General features: G+C 34.1%; 1 long non-coding RNA gene across 1 annotated transcript; it reads left to right on the top strand.

The window, feature by feature from the left end:
• Nucleotides 1–424: 424 nt before the first annotated feature.
• LOC133783935 (uncharacterized) lies at nucleotides 425–1,082 on the top strand. The gene is made up of 2 exons (XR_009871036.1): nucleotides 425–510; nucleotides 1,026–1,082. It is a non-coding gene; the product is annotated as an uncharacterized LOC133783935 (long non-coding RNA).
• Nucleotides 1,083–7,989: the final 6,907 nt, after the last annotated feature.

Genomic DNA, 7,989 nt, shown 5'->3' with positions numbered 1-7,989 from the left:
ACTTTTTTCTCTCATTATTCAGGGTAAAATTATACCAACTATTGGGTTTCTTAAAGAGGCTCCAAATGTCAATATCCATGGCTTCAACGTCTACCATAAAAATCATTTAATTCTTGTAAGTTTGGGATTAGTTATTATTTTAATTTAAGTACATGGTTTAACAAGTGTGCTTGTTTTTTGGTTAGATATGGCAAGGTGTTTAAGTCCCACATATTTGGAAGTCTAGCTATAGTTTCAACAGATGCAGAAGTGATTAAATTTATTCTGCAAAGTGATGCAAAGGTTTTTGTGCCTTCTTACCCAAAATCTCTGACTGAGTTGATGGGAAACTCTTCTATTTTGCTTATCAATGGAAGCTTGCAAAGGAGAATCCAAGGACTAGTGGGTGGCTTCTTTAAATCTCCACATCTCAAGGCTTAAATCACTAGAGACATGTACAAGTATGTCCAAGAATCTATGACAAATTGGAGCCATGACCGACCCATCTACATTCAGGATGAAACCAAAAATGTAAGCTTTCTTTCTCACACATCTTGATCTTGGGGAATGAGTTGTGAGGATATTCTTTAATATTTGAAGTTTAGAAAGGAAAAATAAAAAAATAAAGACTATTACTTGGTTCATCTGAGTTTAGTTTTTTTTGGAAGAGTTTGAAGTAGACACAGCAAAAAACAAAAGATGCCTTCTATCTTTAAAGTTTAAACCTTTGGCCTTTTTTGTGTGGTTAAGATATTTTTAAGGGGTGATTTATTTATATTCATAAATATTTATTTTTTTGGGGGGATAAAGAATCTATCTGTGAAACAGTGAAAGTAATAATTATTGATTTTTGAAATACCCCATCTCTGGCTTCTACTTAGGTTTGAAAATGATTTGCTAAATAGAAAAGGTGAACCAATTGTTATGGGGTTCAGAATAAGTTTGTTTGAATAATTGTCTGTCAAAACAGATTCACAATTATTATGTTTAATGGTACTTTTTAATAACACATATAAGACTAAACCCCCTTTTGGTCTCTCTCTCAGATTGCATTTCAAGTACTAGTTAAGGCATTGATTAATTTGGATCCTGGTGAGGAAATGGAGTCTCTAAGAAAACAATTTCAAGAATTCATTGCAGGCCTCATGTCATTACCAATAAAAATTCTTGGAACTAGGCTTCACAGATCATTACAGGTAAGTTAGTTATTATTAATCTATTACCACTCACATCTTGCCTTATTTCATGATTACTAATTATGTTGGTCTGGCTCTTAGAGGTTTCCTTGCACAAGTAGTGTTTCTTGGTGTATGAAATGAATATGGTAATTTTGTCACATTTACACATCATGTATTATTTTCTTTTTATAAATTTGTACAACAGCCTGTTGAGAAGTTACCACATATTTTTTCTCAAGAATCACTGTTTGGGAGGTAAGAATGATCAATTTATTTATTTTAGATATTTATTTATTGGTTAATGTCTCATTGTCCTTCTCAAAAATTGTTCAAGTGTCTAACTTTAAACTTAAAAAAAAATTGATTTGATAGGTTTCCCTAAAACTACTTTAAAATTTCTAAAGCTACTGCAACGTGATAGTGTTCGAAACATCGATATGAAATTTAAGGGGCAATATGAACATAAGACTCAGTTTAGTTTTTCAATCTTATTCTTGATTGAAGGCTATGTTCATCTGATATTCAACTTCCATGTCTAGTCTTTCCTATAATGATCGACTCAAGATCATCTCATAAGCTGAATTATTATACTGATGTCACAGTTAAAGAATCACAAAGAAAATTCAAAGATTAGAAGATCCATAACTTTAGATCATTAAGCATGATTTTCTACTTACACATTTGTGGTTATGAAATATTTCTTGCTTATATTTGTGATAATTTCATAGAAAGATTCGGTAGCATAATACTGTAAACGGAAAAGGGAAGAATATGTTTGTTTGGATTATTTTGGTAAAAGACTCAACTCATAATCGTACTTGCAATGAAGGGTCTAAAGATTAGGTACTCAATGTCATATTGGGATCTTTTAGCTCCAACTATAAGAGTGATATTGTTTGATCTGTATAGTTAAAAATTAACACTATAAAAAATCTTATTTTTAGTCATAACAAAATTTGTAACTAACAATGAAAAAAATGTTTAATCTTTATTGATCAACATACCTAACTACTTGCATGTGGTCTCAGGAAACACTTCACTTTCATAATAAAGTTGATGAAGAAGAGAATGAGAAACTTTGTGATCGATTAGAGGTGAACACGAATGGATCTGATCTAAGTTCAAATTTGCAAAAATGTGAAGAAGACTGTCAAACTCCTCAACAAATTCTGTATAGGAACTGGCCCTTAATGTCATCTATTATTGTATTTTGTGTTTTCCAACTTCATGACATGGCTTATGCAGAGGTAGGCAAAACTTCTTCCACTAACTTCATTGAACATTTATTTTTAATCATCTCAATTTTTTTTTCGATTTCAATGAATTTTTTTTTTTTATATTGGTTCTAGATTTTTCCATTATGGGCTGTTAGTCCAAAGAAGTTTGGGGGATTAGGCTACTCAAGTTCTGATGTTAGTGAAATTCTTTCAATTTCAGGTACTCATGACTAGAAAACATACATACACTCATCACTTACGTAATTGGTATTGGTATGCTTATCTGACTTTCTTTCATGATGTTCTAGGCATTGGTGTGCTTATCTTTAAGTTATTTGTGTACCCACCATTAGAGAGAAAGTGTGGGTTTTTACCCTTGTGGTTTTTCTGCTATTCTTTTCTTTTTTATTTCCTTCTTTCTTGCTTTACTTATTTGTTAAATCAGAGATGCTAGGCATAATTGTAACTTTATTTTTTTGATATGAGAAAGAAAAAAAAAAAATCAATTCCATAGTTTGCTAACTAAATAAACAGAGTCATTTGGCTCTGTTTCTTTGCTGTTAGGAGCTGTTCTTTTAGTTTTGTTCAAGTTTCTATTGTAAGTTTATTAGGTATAGAGTTTCTTTTCCATTTGGAAGACTAGGTAAGGGTAGACTAGACTCATTTTCCCATACAACTGCTTGAAGAAGACTTGAGATTCAGTTAGGTCAATCACTTTGGGGACTTTCTAGTCCGACTTCTTTGTTTGAATTCCATGGAAGAAAAGCTGCATGTAGAAATGCAACTTTTCATTTCTTGAGAAGAAAAATCATGACCCACCTTTGATATTTGGTGTCTTGCTTGGTCCCACCTTATGGTGCTTCAAGCAAGGCCTTTCTTTTGCTGTGAGTATGTTATGTTATGATGGATAATTTTGATTAATAAAATTTGAGTGTTGTATTGCCTGATTTTACTTCTCATTATATAGTTTCTCTAGAATAAAATTTGAGGGTAATTTTTGTGCTTTCTCTAGAATATAAAAAGCTTTAGCGACGTTTCTTCTTATTTATTGCAAAAAATTTGAAACCATAAGGATTGCTGGACTAGTACCCACTACCCACAACATCTTTTACCAGTAATAGTTGATTTGATTGATATTGGTGATAGTTTGTTTCTTCATGCTCTTCATATCTAATAGCTATGTATAAATTTATCATCAATCCAGCTTGCATTGTAATGACCGGGGATTGAGAATTTCCATTAGAAATCTTGTTTGTTGCTATTGTTGGGTTTCTTTGTTATTTTGTGTTTTTTGCCGTATCCTATCCCCTATTTGCTATTGTTTTATACTTGCAATGAATTAGGCTAGACCTTTCTTATGTTCATAAAATATTATAGTTTCCCTCTTGAAATGAATTACCACATAGTATTATGAAAGCATCTCTTCCTGGCAGAATTTTGATGAGGTTTCCTTTTTTATAATGTCATATTCCCATATATGAACTTAAAACATGACAATTTCCAGAGTTTTTGTTGATACTTTAGTTTGTCTTATACAAGACATAGTAATTATCTAAATAATAATATATCAAATTGGCCGTTACCCAATGTTTCTGCAACAAATCCATTTGATTTTCAATATTTGATTTTTACTTATAAAATGAATTAAAGTCATGTTTGGATGGTTTGAGCTTTTATGAATTGAGTCACAAGAGCCACTTACATGAGATAGAGCCCACCTGGAAGTGATTCTAATATGAATATGTTTATGTTTTATGGAAAGATATTTTTAATGGTGTAAAGTTTAACAGTACCTTCTGAATATGTTTCAGGTTTGTGGAAATTATGGCTCCTGTATTTTCTCGAAAAGCTTGGCGGTGTGTATGGCACATGATTCAGGTATGGTGTGTGTGTATGGTTATTTAGTTAGGCTAAAAAACTTAAAAATTTATGCAACTAGAAATCTTAGAAGTTCTCGTGAAATCTAAGTTGGAAAGCTAGTGCTTTTCGCTTTCTTGACAAGAAACAGATTTTAGTTTATTAATACAAAAAGATAACGTTTCCACTTTTGTTTTTTTTTTCCCAGTTTTTGTTTGTCTTGTTTCCCATAACCTAACTCTAAACACATTTCCCACTTCGAACTTAGAAAGAAAGAGAAACTTTGGGAGAATAAGAGGAATAGCATGGGCTTCATAAAGGACCTCTAACAGCCATATTCACATTCTACTTGTTAATTTGGATGCCATACTTGATGCCCTGTTGGTTACCTATCACAGAGAGAATTTTCCCAAAGCTATTTACACAATGCTATGTTTGTATTGAACTTTACAGAAAGGAATTAACCTTGCTAGGTCTTTAGAGAAGAAATAAATGGGGATAGAAGTTAGTATAAACTGTATGAATTGTTTCTTCATATTAATAATAAAAGCACTTTTTTTTTTACAATGTGCAGGTATATTGAGATGATTTCTTTGGAGCAATTCTTGACAACATTTGTAGTTGAGGCCTTTCGAATGGAAGAATGTATTTCACTTATTTTTGTGTACATTTCTTGTTTTGTATTTAGTGATAAAGGAATCTAAATTGGGCATAAATTATGTTGTAATATGATTTCTTAAGCCTAGACTAGTAGACTATATATTGTAATTAAATTTTGAGTAATTAATAAAAATCTATTTATGTTACCTTATTTGGCTTCAACTTTCATATTTGTTTTCCTAGTTTTGTGTAAGTAAAAAAAGATATGTTTCTCTAAGCTAATATAACACATGTGTTATACTAAAGTGTAGTATAATACAAAAAATGTGTTATACTAAAGTGTAGTATAACACAAAAAAAGTGTTATATAATCGACTATAAATAACATAATTCAACACTTATCTATACATTAAAATAACATAGAAATTGTGTTATCGTTGACATACAATAACACATCTGTATAACACTGATAAAGTGTTATGTAAAGTACCCTGACCTACGATAACATAGTCGGTCTTAACACATCAGAAAGTGTTATCGTATGTTTTGATAACACATTTTCGGTGTTATTAAAAGCATTTTTTCTTGTAGTGCCTACTGCATAACATATGTCAGGTCTCGTACATAACATTGCATACATTAGGCTCCCTACAGCTGATGCATAGGGATACTTTCTCATATCCTCTTGCTGTTGTGGTGTCTTTGGACACTGATCTTTGCAAAGGGTAATTCCATGTCTGGTCGGCAATTGACCCTTTTTGGAATTCTCCATAGAGAATCTTTCAAGCACTTTATCAATATAATTTGCTTGTGAAAGTGCTAGGAGCTTGTTCTTTCTATCTCTTAGAATTTTAATGCCTAGAACATAGCTCGCTTCTCCTAAATCTTTCATTTGGAATTTGTCAACCAACCATTTCTTTACATTTGATTATGTCTCTACATCATTCCCAATGAGTAGGATATCATCAACATAAAGAACTAAGAAAACCATAATCTTTCCTTTGATGTATTTATAAACACATGCTTCATCAACATTTTGTTCGAAACCATATGTTTTAATAGTTTAATCAAATGTTAAGTTCCAAGATCTTGATGCTTGTTTCAATCCAGATATGGATTTCAACAATTTGCATACCTTTTGATCTTGATCCTTCTTTATAAACCCTTCTGATTGTTCCATATAAATGGTTTCATCAAGGTGGCCATTCAAAAAAGCTGTCTTGACGTCCATTTGCCATATCTCATAATTATAGATGGCAGCTATGGATAAAAGTATGCGAATGGACTTAAGCATGGCCACAGGAGAAAATGTTTCTTCATAGTCCACACCCTCTCTCTGTGTGTAGCCTTTGGCCACAAGCCTTGCTTTATAGGTCTCTACCTTTCCATATACACCCCTTTTCTTCTTGTAGATCCATTTACATCCAATGGCATTAACATTGTCAGGCAGATCTACAAGTTCCCAGACTGAATTGGAATACATTGATTCTAATTCTTGATTCATGGCATCTTGCCTGTTAAGACAGCTTATACTATGGAGCAGTATGTTGAGTTGTATGTGAAGGAGATTGTTCGACTTCATGGGGCTCCGAGGTCGATAGTATCCGACAGAGACCCCACCTTTACTTCCAAGTTTTGGGAGAGTCTGCAGAAGGCTATGGGCACGCAGCTATGGTTTAGTACTGCTTATCATCCTCAGATAGAAGGACAGTCTGAGAGGACGATTCAGATATTGGAGGACATGTTGCGAGCCTGTGTGCTAGATTTTGGGGGATCATGGAGTAAGTATCTCCCTTTGATCGAGTTCTCGTATAACAACAGTTATCAGGCGACCATTGGAGTGGCTCCATACGAGATGCTTTATGGAAGGAGGTGTAGATCACTTGTTCATTGGGATGAGACAGGTGAGAGGAGATATCTGGGTCCAGAGATGTTTCAGAGGACCAATGAGGGGATTGAAAATATTAGAGTGCAAATGCTCGCCTCCCAGAGTCATCAGAAGAGCTATTCAAACCTGAAACGCAGGGGCGTGGAATTTCAGGTTGGTGACCATGTGTTTCTTAGGGTTTCACCTTTGAGGGGAGTGAAACGGTTTGGTGTTTGGGGCAAGCTAAGCCCTAGGTTTGTTGGCCCCTTTGAGATTCTGGAACGGGTTGGAGAGGTAGCTTATAGACTAGCAATGCCTCCAGCTTTATCAGGGGTTCATGATGTTTTCCATGTGTCCATGCTTCGGAAGTATGTGTCAGACTCGACGCACGTTCTAAGTTATGAAAATCTGGAGCTTGATTAGGATTTTTCTAATGAGGAGAAGCCGGTTCAGGTTCTTGACCGGAAAGACAAAGTCTTGTGGAGCAAGACCATCGCCTTGGTGAAGGTGCTGTGGAGGAACAACAAGGTTGAGGAGGCGATGTGGGAACTTGAGTCAGAGATGAGAGAGCGGTATCCTGAGTTGTTCAGGTAATTTCGAGGATGAAATTTCTGTAAGGAGGGGATAGTTGTAACGACCCCAATTTGCTAATAGGGCTTAGGGCCTTGATTCGCGTGCCTGGAGGGCAATAAATGATTTAATATGTTAATATGTGAATTTATGTCAGTATGTGATAGAGATGCATGTTTAGTTGAGTTAAATGTGCATGTGGGCCCCGTTTGGATATTAGGGGTATGTTTGTGATTTTAGCCTGTTGAGGCCGTAAATGTGATAAATATGATATGCATGTGATATATTTCTGTGTAGCACGATCCGAGACAGTCCTGGGGAACGGATAGCCAAAAAGTCACAACGGGGTTGAGAATTCGACTCAGGGCGAGTCGAGGGGTATTGTAATGACCCAACTACTCTAGACTTTTGGACCATTAATGAAAACTATACATAAACACTAATCCTTTATAAAACTTTACAAGTGAAAAGACCATAACTTTATTAAGAAACTTGTAAAAATAAAAGTTAAACTTACATAAAATATCAAGTAGGATATGGGATCCCATTGTTTTAAAATCAAAACATGACATAATTAAAAAGAGATTTACATAATAAAATGCGAAAAAATACATGTAAAAACCGTAAGAAACAAAACTACATCCTCGAATCGAAACTCTCGGCTCTTTGAATCCATTCTGCCTCAATACACATTCCCCAAGCTGCCAAGAACCTTACCCGC

The sequence above is a fragment of the Humulus lupulus genome, chromosome 6 (genome assembly GCF_963169125.1).
Source record: "Humulus lupulus chromosome 6, drHumLupu1.1, whole genome shotgun sequence".
NCBI lineage: Eukaryota > Viridiplantae > Streptophyta > Magnoliopsida > Rosales > Cannabaceae > Humulus > Humulus lupulus.
Note: the sequence above shows the minus strand (reverse complement) of the source record. Positions and strands in the feature narration are given on the sequence as shown.